This window comes from Danio rerio, chromosome 20, assembly GCF_049306965.1.
Source record: "Danio rerio strain Tuebingen ecotype United States chromosome 20, GRCz12tu, whole genome shotgun sequence".
Taxonomy (NCBI): Eukaryota; Metazoa; Chordata; class Actinopteri; order Cypriniformes; family Danionidae; genus Danio; species Danio rerio.
The window spans coordinates 23,238,864-23,255,088 of NC_133195.1; the positions used below are offsets into that span (position 1 = coordinate 23,238,864).

Here is a 16,225-nt window from a genome sequence, read left to right on the forward strand (position 1 = left end):
GATTTTCTGCCAGTAACAGCACTCATCCAGCCTCTTCACCCTTGTGTATTACTCCGCCCACAAACAGCAACAGTGCAGAGAACACTGTATTGCTGCTTTTGGGCAACATAATGTAAGTTCGAGGCTTTTTTTGTCAAGAATGTAGTTGTTTTGATTGGACCTATGCAGTTTATTTATAAGGATAGTGCCTATTTTAAATACTTCAAATTTCTGAAAGACAACTTGTCGGCGGCCATTAACATCTTTGAGCAAAGACAGTTGACGATGTTCATCCACAAGATGGCGACAATGACCGAATAATAAGCCCTTAGAGAAAAACAGCATAAGTTCAATTTACAGCTGATCAAATCTTTATTAAACAGGTAAGTGACTTTTTAAGTTGATCTCTTTTGTATGTTTGTAGTGCTGTATTTATACCACAGTAATATTGTGATCTCCTGAATGCAATGGCAAATCGCTGTAGATTGATGGCATTTTATGCAGTTCAGCCTTATAATCTTTAATTGTGAGCAAAATCCCTTGATTTATCATCACTTTAGTCATTACACTAGAGAATCATTCAAATACTAGCTCTAAAATGATGTTGGTGAGTCAGTAATGGCTTCTGCTGTTCTGACAACAGCTGCAAATGTAAATGAATGGCAGAAGAAAGTAGTTCCTCTTACAAAATGGTTTTGAGCCTCTCCGTGTTTGATTTTCTTTTTTATACGCAGACGGTTATGCCGTTGAACTGTTGTATGAATGCAATATCACACTTGTAGCAGTGTAATGTGGCTGTATATTGTCACTGGTGCGACGCTAAGGCTTGAGGCCGCACACCTCCCACCAGTGCCAATATACAGCCCCATCGCACTGCTACTCGTGTGATATTGCTAATTTATCTCATGTCCTCTTAAGCAAACATGCAGATAACATTAGAAAATACCTGGCAGGTGAAATCCTAAATACTGTTCACTTTATTACTACTAAAGTGAACTCTAATAAAAACTGAAATGTGTTAATGATTGTGGCTATATTTCAACACCATTTTGATTCAGAAACCGTTGTTTCAATTTATAAAACTTTTTTAAGATTGCCCTCAATAATTTCCGTTTGCTGTGTCAAATAACAAATTATTGAGATTAAATATTGTCATTAGATTCACCAATAAACAATTGCGGTTTCCCCCACAAGTCCAAAAGCATGCGGTATACTGTAAGTGAATTTGGTAAACTAATTTGTCTGTAGTATGTGTGTGAATGAGTGTATGGATTTTTCCCAGTGATGGGTTGCAGCTGGAAGGGTATCCGCTGCGTAGAACATATGCTGGATAAGTTGGCGGTTCATTCCACTGTGGTGACCGTGCCATCAGTCAAATTTGTTGTTACATTTATAAATAATGAATGCTGTTTGGAAATGATTTCCAAAAATTATGCTGCCCATCTGTCAGTGGGCTCTGTTGGGTGCGCCCACTGTACCTGCCTATTGTCCAAAAGTTACATTTTCGGCCTAGGAGTATGTGGGAGAGACTAAGACAACAGCGGGATCTGTTTCTGCTTACAGGCCTGACTTGCAACATGCACACTTGTATTGTGGTTTAAAGGGACTCTTCACAGACAAAGATTCTTAAGCATAATGTACAAATAGTTTTCTGTCTGCACACAACCCTCACAGAAATCCTCTGTAATTTAAAAAGCATGGTTTACGCTTCATAATCGATTTGGTTACAAAGGAAACAAAAGAGGGCAATACTTTCGTTTTGATCATTTCTTGAAGCTTTTATTATAAATATTTTTGACAAAAGCTGCAAATACACGGTGTTAGCCTAGCTTAGCCTTTTTGTTATTATGTTGTAATTCTTTATAATACACCAATAACCAATATTAAACGGTAAACCACTGTTTCAAACAATTATTATTTCAAAATTATTTAAAAAAAACATAATATGTGGATTCTCTTAATAAATACTGCGACGTTTATCAAAATGTCATGGACATCTGCGTGTATCTGTAGCTATATTTAAAGGACAACAAAATATTTCATCTTCAAATTACTACTCTGTTCTTGAAATTATGCCATTATTTTCCCGTTTTACATGTTCATTCTGTGTAACACGAGACGAGAGCAATAACAGACGAGGCATCAAAAGAACCCTGGAAGCTTTTGTATTGATCCGGCGCGCCTCTGTTGTATTGCGCGTGCTCGTCTCGCCCTCTGCTGGTGAACATCGAAACTGGACGGTGTTTACGCTACGCAGTGTATTTGCTGACAGTGGGTGTGGTGTGTGAACATGTATTCATACATCAGATATATATATATATATATATATATATATATATATATATATATATATATATATATATATATATATATATATATATATATATATATATATAATTTCACTTGATTCAATTCCGACCGCCCTCGCATCTTTTACTTGAATTCTCTCGCGTCATCCTCAGGGGGTGGAGCTAAAACGCAAGAAAGCAAGAAGAGAGCTTGGATGCACAATTACTGTGTAATTACCACAATTTAGTAATCCAAGTGCTTTATGATTCACAAATACTACAGCATTTACAAAATTACTATAGTTATTTTCATTTGAGGTGATTAAAGATGTTGTGATATCTTGTGTGAATCCCATATGTGAGGGGGAAAAGTAGTGCTTTAATGCTGCATTTCTGGTTAAAATACACATTTTAGCGTTTCAATAAACAGTAAAGCAAGGGTTTACCATGTGCTGCTGCTGGAAATCTGTCTTGTCCAACTTTAATACAACATTCTTTGATGTAGAAACATGGTCAGAAATGTCAGGAGCCATAACATAAGCGCTGCCTTCCCCAAATGGACTAGTTACCTAACTGACTGCATGGTACAGAGGTATTTGACTCTTTCAGTATTATACTCAATATTCCAAGACACACTGAAGTAAAAATATACTGAAGGTCTTAAATATCTTGTAAATAGTCTTGTATATAGTGAAACTGCTCCTATGAGCACAGAGAGCCCTCTGCTGACAGATATATGAATTTAATATTAACTTTTTTTTGCAACCATGACAGAGAAAAAAAGTATTAAACAGGCGATATATACTGTATATAATCAATAAGTAAATGCAAACATGTCTATGTCTGTATACATATACCGACCTTCTTGCTGTGAGGTGACAGTGCTAATCACTGAGCCACCACATGATGAAGAGTTCAAATGCAAAAACCTCTAAATGCCTTCTGAAATGTTCTTCTAAAATGAACATATTTTCTCAACCTCCTATGTTTATGTTCAGTTATTTCACTTGAAGGGCAAAGAAAATTCGTCAATATAGATGTGAAATTACTGAGCCAACACACAAGAGTTGGAGAAAAATGCAAATTTGAGAAAAAAAATTTAAATGGCTTTTAGAGGTTTTTGCATCTGAACTCTTCATATGTACATTTATTTCTTGATTACTGACTGTTGTAATTAATTGTAATTAGTTTATATAGTATCTGTAGTAAAACTGCAGCTAATGTTTATAAAAATCACAAATACTACTTGCTTTTATTTGTTTAGCTATACTTTTAATATAATAATACCTGGTTTATCTGAATAAGAAATCAGTAATAGCCTGTGAATGAAACGACACGACAGCATCCTTCTCCAGTAACATCATTTGAAAGAGAAAATAGCAAAAATCATCAGTTAAGTGTTCGCAATGCATATATTTAATTTTGTGATGTTTTGTGGTGATAATAACTGATTTCTTTCATTGTAAAAAAATAATAAATTGTATATATATATATTGTGTATATATATATAGGCACAGTAGGTAGTGCTGTCGCCTCACAGCAAGAAGGTCGCTGCTTTGAGCCTTGGCTGGGTCAGTTGGCATTTTTTGTGAAGTTTGCATGTTCTTCCTCCCTTCGCGTGGGTTTCCTCCGGGTGCTCCGGTTTCCCCCAAAGTCCAAAGGCATGTGCTACAGGTGAATTGCGTAGGCTAAATTGTCTGTAGTGTATGAATGTCAATTTATGTTTCCCAGAGATAGGTTGCAACTGGAAGGACATCAGTTGCGTAAAACATATGCTGGATAAGTTAGCGGTTCATTCCGCTGTAGCTGGATTAATAAAAGGACTAATCTGAAAAATAAAATGAATACATATATATATATATATATATATATATATATATATATATATATATATATATATATATATATATATATACACCAAAATGTTGTCAAACACCGTAAAACAGGAAGAAGAAGAAATCGTCATTCTCGCCGTCATATGGGCTGCGTCCGAAACCGCCTACTACTCAGTAGGTACTGCATTTAAATTTAAACGTACTACTCGGCCATTAGAAAAGTACATTCTATACAGTATGAATGTGAAAAGTATGAATGGAATTCGAACGTACTAGGGATGTAATGGTATCAGAATTTCACGGTACGGTAATACCTCGGTATGAATGTCACGGTACGGTATTTATTGAATCATTTACAGGAAAAAACAAAACTTATGAAAATACTCCAAAAAAGTGCCAAAAGTGTCAATGAAATACAAATTAGCCATCTATCTGTAAGCTTTGAAACAGGAACTTCAATTTTAATAACAAAAAAATATTAAACCATGTAAAAAAAAAAAGTTTCAATTTAGTATTGTTGAAAACTCATCACATTCAACATTTAATCACTCACTCACTTAGAGATGGCTTTAAAGGAAATTTATCATATAAATATAATCTGGTAAAAGCTGGTATCTCTGGGCATTTACAATGTCCCCTGCAACAGAAAAAAACCCTCTCATTTGGGACTGAGGTTTCTGGGACAAGAGAGATATGACTTGGCCCAGGTTGACAGCAGTGGGTAACGTTGTGCATTATCTTTTCCCCACTTGAGAGGACAAACCATGAGTGAGATAGAGGTCTCATGTCTGCATCAATCTGAACAGTGTGCTGTGTTTCTGCAGTCCCCATGACTGATTATTATCGTATTGGGGGACGTATTCCCCAACTTGCAGGCACGTGCACACACAGGGCTCAACCTGTGCAGTGCACATGCCCTTTTTAGTATTGGATAGAAAGTTCCCTTCCAAAATGATCAAAAGTGCCCCCGCGACGCGACATACCCTCCGTACCCGCTTTACAGTACGCGCGCGACAACACAGCTGATAAGAACTCGCGCAACAACACCACTATTCAGTACGCGCGCGGCGACAACACCCGCTTTAGGGTTTTCCAGCTCTTGTTGATCCCCGCTTCTAGCAGCACACTCCATTTCCGCATTACTGGATCTGTAGTGACAACAGACCGCAAGGGATTATGGCCAAGCCTGGGCTGATGGGAATTGTAGTTTCCGGTACCTCCCGTTCGCTTCATTCGCCTGAGCAAATTTTCTCAGAAGACCTATAGTTTTACCGAGTCATGCGACTACGGTAATATCGAAAAAAATTAATATTGCGGTATGACGGTATTTACAATACCGTTACATCCCTAGAACGTACTACATCCGCCATTTTGACATATTCATGTGACCTACCTGCATCATTTGTCGCTTTACTCCTATTCATGAATTCGTTTGCAGGGCATCATGGGATAGCGAAGCATGCATGGGATGCGCACTCCAGAATCTCGCCCGAAGAAGTAAGTCATCCGGGTACTTCTCGCATACTGTTTTTCGAATTTTATGAATTCGGACATACTACTCAGCTCGCATACTTATTTTGGCATACTGTTTAGTATGGAAGTGTGCAGCTTCGGATGCAGCTGTAGATTTACTTTCATCAGCTAGACACCGGCCATGCAGCTCTGTGAATGTCTGTGCCGTCACTTATTGATCTGTGATCGGTAAATGTAGCTTGTGTGGATGCTCCTGCGCTACTAGACTAATAAAATAGCTTCGCTACTGAAAAGCTATTTGATTTAGAAAGTAGCGACGCTACCCCCACGCTACTGAGAAATGGAGTTACAGTTTTTCTCAGTGGCTTTGGTGCATTTCTCAAAACAATTATTCATTTGTGCACATGCTATTGGACATGCATCATGTAACGCCAGGGAGTGACACCAACAACAGAAGGTAAGATCCAATATGCAGATTTATTCAGCGTCAGGAAAGCAGTGGTCATACAGGTGCAAACGGGTGTATACAGGCATATCCACTCTGGCAATAAGCAAGAAATAAGACGAGTGAGCGAATACGATCAGGAGTCAACAAGTTTGTAGAGTTTTGCTACAACCCTAATCAAACATCTGACCTGAACAAGCCAATCAAGGTAGGCATACTTTAAAGTTCCAGGGGACGTCCAGGTTTGGTCAACCCTGTGATATATACATATTTTAAATACCAAACTAATATTTATAAATAATAAATGCATAAAAATGTAGTTACTGTTAAATCACAGTTGAATTTGTCGGTCATGCAATGTCCTGCCATTGGACAGAGGTCTGTGTGTGTTGGGTGAGAGGTTGACTTAGACACAGATAGACAGACTGATAGACAGACAGACAGACTGACAGACAGACAGATAGATAGATAGACAGACAGACAGACAGACAGACAGATAGATAGATAGATAGATAGATAGATAGACAGACAGACAGACAGACAGACAGACAGACAGACAGATAGATAGATAGACAGACAGACAAACAGATAGATAGATAGACAGATAGATAGACAGACAAACAGATAGATAGACAGACAGACAGACAGACTGATAGACAAACAGATAGACAGACAGACAGATAGATAGATAGATAGATAGATAGATAGATAGATAGATAGATAGATAGATAGATAGATAGATAGATAGATAGATAGATAGATAGATAGATAGATAGATAGATAGATAGATAGATAGATAGATAGATAGATAGATAGATAGATAGATAGAAATTTTATTATTTCTCAGTAACAGCTTTTCTTTCTCTCTCTCTGTATGACAGGAACTCACTGTATACCTGAGTAAAGACCAACTGTGACCTCCTAAACACAAACTACCAAAGGCCAGACATGCCAGTCAGTTTGTCAATATCTGTAAATGCCAAACACCTCAAAAATGATGTCCCAGTATGAGAGGAGAACACACACTAGATTTAGATGGTTACTTTCTGTTAAATTCAGAGCTACTTTTCATCAGGAAACGCAACAGAATGGCCACAATAAGAGATAATTCTAAAACATTTAGATGGAACTGCAAACACAGAGGCAGATCTTTGAGAAATGTTGGACATAATGGATTACAATGATAAAAAAAGCCAGGGGAGGAGATGTCAGATAAAACCCCTAATGCACACTCTTACCTCTGTTCACCGGAGGACAAGCTGCTGTCAGTCAGACAGAAGGACAGGTCTAATGGATTCACTCTCTCACACAAATACACTCCCTTTGGCTCTGCAATCGGCAACAGCCAAAAGAGCAGATTGTGCACCTTGGATAAGTCAGAAGAGCTCAAGAAATAAAAAAAAATCAGCCATGTTGTTTAGCACAAAAAAGATTTTCATTTTATTTTGATAACCTTACTTAGAAATTACATTAACTATGTGTGTTTTCCATAGATTGGTTTTCTTAAAAAAGATGAAAAGGAAACTGTGCATTTAGTCCTTTAAGTAAGTGTTAAGACTTTTGTATTTGTATTTTTTACATGTTTTGCATAAGAAATTATAAAAGAAATTAATGGCGTATTCATTGTGGAATATATTGCTCTAAGAAAGGAAATTTCTGAGGTGTGGTAAAACATCAATAACATCTAGAAAAACAGATAAAAAATAAAATGACTATAACCTCCACTGCAACTAATGGACCGTTAACAAAACTAACAAACTAATAAAACTAATGGCGTACAAACTATGTAACAAATCTAAGTTTTCTCACAAAATTACATTTTATTGTCTGCAGAAAGCTTGTACAGTATTCTTTTTCCCCACTTAAACTTCTATTTATCACTTTTACAGGATGTAGGAAATGTCTTTGGTGTCTCCGGTATGTGTCTGTAAACTCTCAGCTCAAAATACCTATCAGATAACTTCTTATACCCTGCTGAAAATTTTTCAATTTAAGGGTAAAAGAAATGCAGCTTATTTTTAGCCTGTGTAAAATTTGTTACCTGTTGTTGAAGCTGAACCCCAGATAACAGACCATTACTAGCATCGAATCAATAGTCAAAGGGTTGAAACTTCAATTTTCATCAGCTTTGCACCTTCATATATATATATATATATATATATATATATATATATATATATATATATATATATATATATATATATGTATATATATATATATATTGTCAATGATAAAAACAGATAACAGACATAAAAAGACAGAGTCATTGATAATAAAGATAAACACTTGCGGTTTACAATAACTGTGTGGGCCTATTACTGAAGGCTTCCTGGGGGCTAGGTGTGGGCTACCCATGTGGGGTCAGCCCCAAGTGGCCAATGTTTTGCCAGTGAGCAAACCCTCAATGTGCTGGTAGCCCACATGGGGCCCTTATGCTAGCCATAAGAGTGCCCATTAAGGACAAGCACAGGAATGTTCACAAGCCCTGAGTGCATTCACAACATCCTTGAGAAGAAATAGCAAACATTGGCAATTTGTTTGAAGGGAATCTTCTAAACTAATCTATAAATTTTCCTTTGGTTGAGTCTCTTATCAGGGGTCGCCACAGCGGAATGAACCGCCAACTATTCCGTCATATGTTTTAGGCAGAGGATGCCCTCATACACTCGCTCATTCTTGCAAACACTCAAAAACTACAGCCAATTTAGTTTATCGAATTCACCTATAGTGCATGTGTTTGGACTGGAAATTGGAGCATGTGGAGAAAGCCCACGCAGAACATACAAATTTCACCCAGAAATGCCAACTAGCCCAGCCAGGACTCGAACTGGTTGTTGTGAGGCAACAGTGCTAAACACAGAGCCACCATGCCACTTAAAGATTTGTAAATTTTTTTGTTAAATGATGCATGTTACGTTGTGTTTTTAATAATGATTTCATAAAACGAAGCCATATTTATGTAAGCATGCACACTGCCCTCTGGTGTATCGATGTCGCACACCAGCCATGTCCCAAATCATCATTGTCTCTGCACAGGCGCCCTGCCAGTGGCAAAGACATCACCCTCCTCAGAACACAGACTGACACTCACGATTAGCCTCTTTCTGTGAGGAGATGTGTGACAGGGCAGCTACATTCAGCCCGTCTGACGACTTCAGATTGACTGCAGCGGTGGCCAAAATCTCCTCTGGGCACACAGGGTTGTTAGTGAGGGCAGTGAAAGGTCCTGTACCATTTACAGTGAATTTATCTCCCCTTTTGTACAAGAGGGAAAGCCAAAGCTTAAGAAAAGGACATATTATGCCCTTTTACAAATCTCTGGTGTTCTCAGAGTATGTCTGTGAAGATTTAGCTCAAAATCAACCCCACAAATCGTTTGTTCTAGCTTGTTAAATCTGTGCGTAGTTTTCAGTGCATTTCCCTTTAAATGTAAATGAGCTGCTGTTTCGCAGAAGAGGGCGGAGCCTTTACAGGCTATTCTGCTGCTCCAGAAACAACAAAACAAGCAAACCTCAGACAGCCAACATGTCAGAAATGAACAGTAGCTTAAAGTCTTACATGTTCAAACCAAAGTCAGAATAATAAATAAAAAATAAATAAACTGCTTGTTAAAAAGTATATATGTATATATAATTTCAAAAGTCCAAACTCAAAACACATCTGTTTAGAACAGCCTATCCTCTTTGACCCGATTGCATTTTTAAAGTTTGTATTGTATTCTATTGTTTTTATTGTGTTTTTATTTAAATTGATTGTTCTAGCTGTCCTGTATGGTGACCTTGAGTGTCATAAAAGGCACCTTTTTAAAAATGCATTATTATTATTATATTATATTATATATATAATATAAGTATAAGGTAATATAATATTTAAAGTATATGAATAATAATTAATGTTTAAAGTATATTAATAAAGGGAACCTTTATCTTCATAATGAAAAATTAAAAGCAATAAATTCACACAAAAAAATACTCACTGTCATATTTTTACTTTTTTTCCCCAAATGTTCTCAAAATTGTCACTCTTGCACACTCTACCTGCCTCTATTCTGATCGCCGACAAACTGGTGTCACTAAAATCTCTGTGATTGTGAACAACAGCAAGAAAAGAAAAAACGGTCCATTTCAGTTATTACATTTCAAACAGAGGAGAAGCAGATAAGTTTGACTGAATCAGAGAAATACCTTATGCTTGCGGTGCTAAAACATTTGCTGTCGTTATGCAAAAGAATGATCTGCTCTCAATGCTGCAGGTGTGAGAGACGGCTATGTGGTCTGTGCTGCCTTTGAGTGCTGAGGCGGGGGAGAACGACGGCATCATCCGCAGCTCGTTGCGAAGAGTAACGAACGGTACAGCACGGACACATGGGAGTCTCTTTTTTGAAAGTTTGGTGCTAGTGGGGCCTGAAAAGTTGTTAAGTTGGCAACACTGGCTGGCAGTGTCTTTGATCGAAACACTCAAACCTCATGCATGTGCAGTAACGTTCCATTATTCATGGGGGCACCTGGTTTTGAAAAGAAGTATTAACGTTATGATCTTAACAGTTGTAGACAGATTTTATAACATATGATAGAAAATGTATTAAAGAGGTATATGATTAAAACAGGCTTCTTGGCATTGGTCGGGGGCCCCTAATTCCCCAGGGGCGGCTGCTTACCTCACTTATTGGTTAAGTCTGGTTGTACCCCAAAAAACTCAAGAATTGTGTTGCTTCAGCATTTTATTAAACTGCACAGAGCAGCATTACCTTAACAGACCCTTAAATGTATTTTATGATAAAATAGCGCTGCTTCATTCCTATATTATCGTGAGCAGGAGAACCAGAAGTGGTGGACTGTGGCCTAATAAAAGTTCCGCTGCTTTCATTTTACATCACGCTTGTCACTTATCTGCAATTGCTTCAACAGTCTCATTTCAGTTCGACGGTTTTTCCCATAATCTGCTTCATACTAGCATGATAATAAGTTTTAAATGCTCATCAATAAGCACGATTTCTGCATAAAATTCTACACTGAGTAATGGCATCATTAAACTTCGCCAAAGTACGCACATTTTCTTATAAAAAAAAAACAAAGTACAAAGTTCATAATAGCTCAAGTCACAAGTACCTTGTTACAAACATAGTTCGTTGATTTACCGTTTCCCAGATCCATCGCTCCAATGAACATTCGAAAACTGCATCGCAAACTTGAGTACTCGAAACTACACCGCTGGAGCTGTAGTTAGAAACATAGTTCCTGGCTGTGTTCTATTCAAACTTATCCCCCATATGCTATATCTGTTTAGGACATTCTAGCATTTAAACTTGGAATGATTTTTTTTTTCATCTCTATTAGGTGTATTTTGCTTTCTAACTATTTTTACAATTCAGTTTTAAAGATCTTCATGGTTACAATTGTGCTCCCTTCGCAGTGCACTTTGAAAACATTGATATCATTTTGAACACAGCCTCATGGCGAAAGCTATAGGTGACCTATAATTTAAAAGGAATTTATGTTGTTTCCAAAGCTTGTGAAAACAAAAAACGTAGCATACATAAATGCTTTTAATTTATAGTAGATTCTTTACTGTATATGACATGGGCCTGTTGTTTACAACTTTCTGCTGTGGTTTGCATGTGTCTAATTGTAAAAGAAGACTTTTCAAAAAAAAAATCAATAAATAAACAATATCCTAATTAATAATAATAATAATAACAATAATAATAATAAAAATTTATGCTATAACTAACGTGGTTCAAGCGATGGATCTTCGACAGAGAAACTAGGGGTTTTGAGAAACACTTGTCACTTGTCACTACATCGTTCTTTGCCCAAATGATAGTTCAGTCCCGAGACGCACCCCAGAATATTTCAGGAGTTTATGGAGACTCACACAGACATTTTAAATCTCAAGTTTTCTAAACAGATTGTAAATTCTGCTGTGGAAATTAAAAAGCAGTAAAATATAATAATAAATCCTCATCACTCGAGGAGCAAAATCTGGCAAGCACATTTTTTCCACATGTTTGCTGAGAAAAGCTTACCAAAACAATGTTTTGGGGTTGTCTTTAATGATGTTTTCAGGGTTGATAGCATGCTCTGGGGACCCGATTATTTGAAAAGTCTCTTTTAAAGCTGGGAATTGTTTAAAAACTGCTGAATCGATGTCCAGATTTAGGCTTGTGTTTGAACTTCCAAAACTTAGCCCGAGTGTTTTGTTGATGGATAGAGGAACTCCGGAACGACTGCGAGACCTACAGCTCTCTGGAAATAATGCGAAGCGACATGGTAGACAGAAATAATTGGACATCAGGTGATGCCACGTCTTAAGGTCTGAGTCTGCAATAGAGGAATAAGTCGACAATGATCTGATATGAAGTGTTTTGCTGACTCGGTCTACGTTTTCATGCTCAGGCTCTGAGGGAGAGCAAATTGAATTGCAACTCACACATATGTACAGTATACGCATACACACATTTCTCACTTTTGGGGAGTGGGAATGGAAAAATAACACTGACCACATGATATGTTCTCTAGAAGCTGGCCTTCTGTTTCTTCCTATTCTGTTTTTAACCTGCCAAAACAACACATACAATTAAAGAATACATCTTATTTGACTATAAAAGTGCAGATATTAATATTAATAATTTCCCACACTTATTCTCTTAGCACTCTGATTTAAATGAGTGTAAAAGGCAGTGGGTTTTTATATGCTGCCAGCAATGTTGCTTATGTTTCTGAGATAATACATTTCAATCAATACTGTTGTCTTACTCTTGTAATGTAGATTTTGGCATGTGCTGAGGGCATGTGGCATGGCCAGCAGTCTGGTGCTTTAGTTTGGCCTGACCTAGAACCACAACCAGGTGCCGGACTGTGATTATGAGTCTCTGAAGACCAGTCAGCCCGCAGCCTTCCCAGAGGCCTCCATATGGACACCAACTGCAGTCTGTGATCAACGCTTATATGCACACATGCTTTTCATCCACATAAATATGTACATAGCTTTCTCATATCAAGTGAATGCTGAGCAGATTGATTAATATGCTTGATTTGTTGTTGTTTTTGTAAATATGGATCTGGACTAATTACCGAAAGCACACATGATCATGAAAAACCAAGATGTAGGTGACTTTTTTCATCAGTAGAATTTTTGTTGAAACCGTTGTTCTTGGTGATTTGTATTTGGCTGCCAGCATTTTGATAGTCAAAAAAAAAGAAAACTTTTCTTAACAACATTGATAACCCTGGTTCCAGATGATAAACTTCGTTAATCTTCAGCAGTGGTGTAAAGCAACAAATTACAAACACTCAATTACTGTAATTGAGTAGATTTTTCTTATAAATTTACTTTATTTTACTTAAGTATTCTTGAAAATGTGTACTTTCACTTTCCCTTGAGTACATTTTTACTGCTGCATCAGTACTTCTACACTATTTTCCTTTAACCTGAAGATACTATTCTATTATTTGTCTTGTCTAAGGTGTTTGGCTAAAGTAGAATAATCTGTTCTGTGATTCCCATACAATGAAATTGTCCATAGAAAATCGCATTATACAGAACAACCCCAAGACACAAAATTGTTTTACGCAATGACCCAGAGACTGTTTAGACTTCATGTCACTAATAATAAGATGACGGATGTTTACTGGAAGTGAAATCACCAAATGGCCCTGAATAGTTATTATATGCACTACAGAATGTTACATTTTCACACACACACATGCACAAATTGCATGTACAGTACACACATCAACCTTTTACAGCCTAATACTTAAGAGTACTTTTAAAAGGGCTACTTTTTACTAATACTTTGAGTAATATTTACAACAGATACTTTTACTCAGACCACATTTTTGGGAAGGTAATGGTACTTTTACTTCAGTGTGATTTTTCAGTAATCTTTCCAACACTCATCCTAGGGTACCTTCCAGACACTCGGGTATTAATTTTGTTTAGCCAGTATGTGTGTTTTTATTTACTTATTAGAATTATTTTTTTTAACTCAAAGTGATGGTAAGAATTGACTTGCATTTTATGAATTTTCAATGTTTCAAGTATACCAAGTAAGAGCTTGATTAGCTTGTTCAGGTGTGTTTGATTAGGGCTAGAGCTAATATCTACAGGACACCGGCCCTCCAGGGGCAGGTTTGGTGACCACTGATCTATAGGATCAAAAACTTATTTTACTATCGCTGAGATGCAATATTTGTTTTATTGTAGTTGTGTTAATTGCTATTAAATGGTGCAAATTTATTAGATGAAGTTTTAATCATTTTGATCTTTGTTTTGTTATAGATTTATTTAAGAAAAGTTAGTTTAGATTAATTTGTTAATCAATAAATTACTGCAGATGTTTTAAATGATTGTTTTGATTGTTTTAGTGCTTCAAATTAAACTGAAAAAAATGCATTTCCTTGGTAACTAACTGAAAAATGTGTTAATTCTATTTCAGATTATGTTTATTTATTCCATGATTATGTCTCTGAACAATTCTACTCATACTTGTTTGAATTATGGTTGGCAACACAAAGTGGCGTCTCTCTGAACACTGTAACAGCTATAATATGTTTATTAATTAAGTTGCATCTCGTTCACAATAGAATGCGCTGAATGGTTCGAACTAGGCTTGATACCATCAAACCTCCTTCCTATTTTACCTCAGTATACGGTATTACCATGCATAATAAAAAATTATGATGTAAGGCTCAGACTGTTACGATAACCAGCGATCGCTCTCCGTAGATCGCTGGTTTCCACTATAACTTGGACTACACTTCCGCCTTCCCTGGACTACATATTCATACATGCACTTCTCCTAGACACCCATGCTCACTCATCTGCTTTATTACGTTCGCACACCTGAGGACTTTCAGAGACTGATTAGAGACACTACATAAGCCACTCATTCACCCATCCTGTTTGCCGAGTCTTGTTTGCATATAGTGACATTACAACGCGTTTCTCCCTGTCTTGTTTCTCCGTGTTTGAACCTAGCCCTGTATCCTTGCTATCCTGTTTAGCCGCCTGCCTTTCGACCTTTTGCCTGTTTACCGTGTATGATTCTGGACTGCCTTAATATACCCGTTTGCACCTGTATGACCACTGCTTGCCTGACGCTGAATAAACCTGCATGTTGGATCTTACCTCAGTTATATCTGTCACTCCCTCCCCGGTCGTTACACAGACAGCGTTACCCAACTGTTGGCTTGCGCCTAAACCATTCAGAAACTGAATACCGTATATGCGACTTTAGGTTCACGGTCACCTGTTTGTTGCACAATTTGCAAATTGTCTTGTTCGTATTCACCACATTTCCCTTCTGGTTCAGTCGAAACCCAAAATACTGCCAAACTGCAGAGGTTGTGTACTTTTTCAAGACCAGGTCACTTGGTGCGCGACTTGGCATCTTTCCTCACCTATTCATACCTGTCCCATGATGACAATCAATCATACACATTTTTAAGCAGTAAATAAATACTATTTAAGGTTTAATACTTTTCTTCTATATAAGTGCATTGTTTTTTCTGACGGTATAACGGTATTGAAACTGGTACCATTGGTATTTTTAGATCCCGTGGTATACCATATTACCGTATTACCGCCCAGGCCTAGTTCGAACCTAGTTCGAAGTCTTTCTCTTGAATTAATTAACAGATCTGGTGAAAACTCAATGACGTCACTTTGTACTGGCTGGTACAGACAGCCAATGTCCACGTCTGAATTTACACAATGATCTCATTGCCGTGTCATAGCTTCAAAAAAATTTTTTAAAGAACGAATTTAATCTAAACAACGCAAAAAGAGCCAATTTTCAGATGCAAAAACCTCTAAATGCCATCTGAAATTTTCCTCTAAAATGAGCATTTTTATCAGGCCCCTGTGTGTATGTTCAGTAATATCAGTTTTTTGGAAAAGAAAAAGTCATTTTCCTGGTCTTTAAAGTGAAAAATCTCTACATAAACAAAGGAGGCTGAGAAAAGCGTTTATTTTTGATGAAAATTTCAAATGGCACTTTAGTTTTTAGCAACGTGGGACAATATGACCGTCAAAAATGTAAAAAGCATGTTTTGGTGTTTTGTGACCTTTTAAAAGGGTGATGCAGTGGCACAGTAGGTAGTGCTGTCGCCTCACTGCAAGAAGGTTGCTGGTTTGAGCCTCGGCTGTGTCAGTTGGCGTTTTTGTGTGGAGTTTGCATGTTCTTCCTGCGTTCGTGTGGGTTT

The 16,225-nt window shown here is 37.2% G+C and overlaps 1 protein-coding gene across 1 annotated transcript in view; it reads left to right on the forward strand.

Annotated features, from left to right (window-relative positions):
* rd3l (RD3 like) overlaps positions 1–16,225 on the forward strand; it is a 26,450-nt gene continuing 10,225 nt past the window's right edge. Inside the window, exon 1 of the mRNA XM_017352623.4 lies at positions 1–362. The gene's annotated coding sequence lies outside the window, so the exon portion shown is untranslated. The remainder of the gene's footprint in view (positions 363–16,225) is intronic.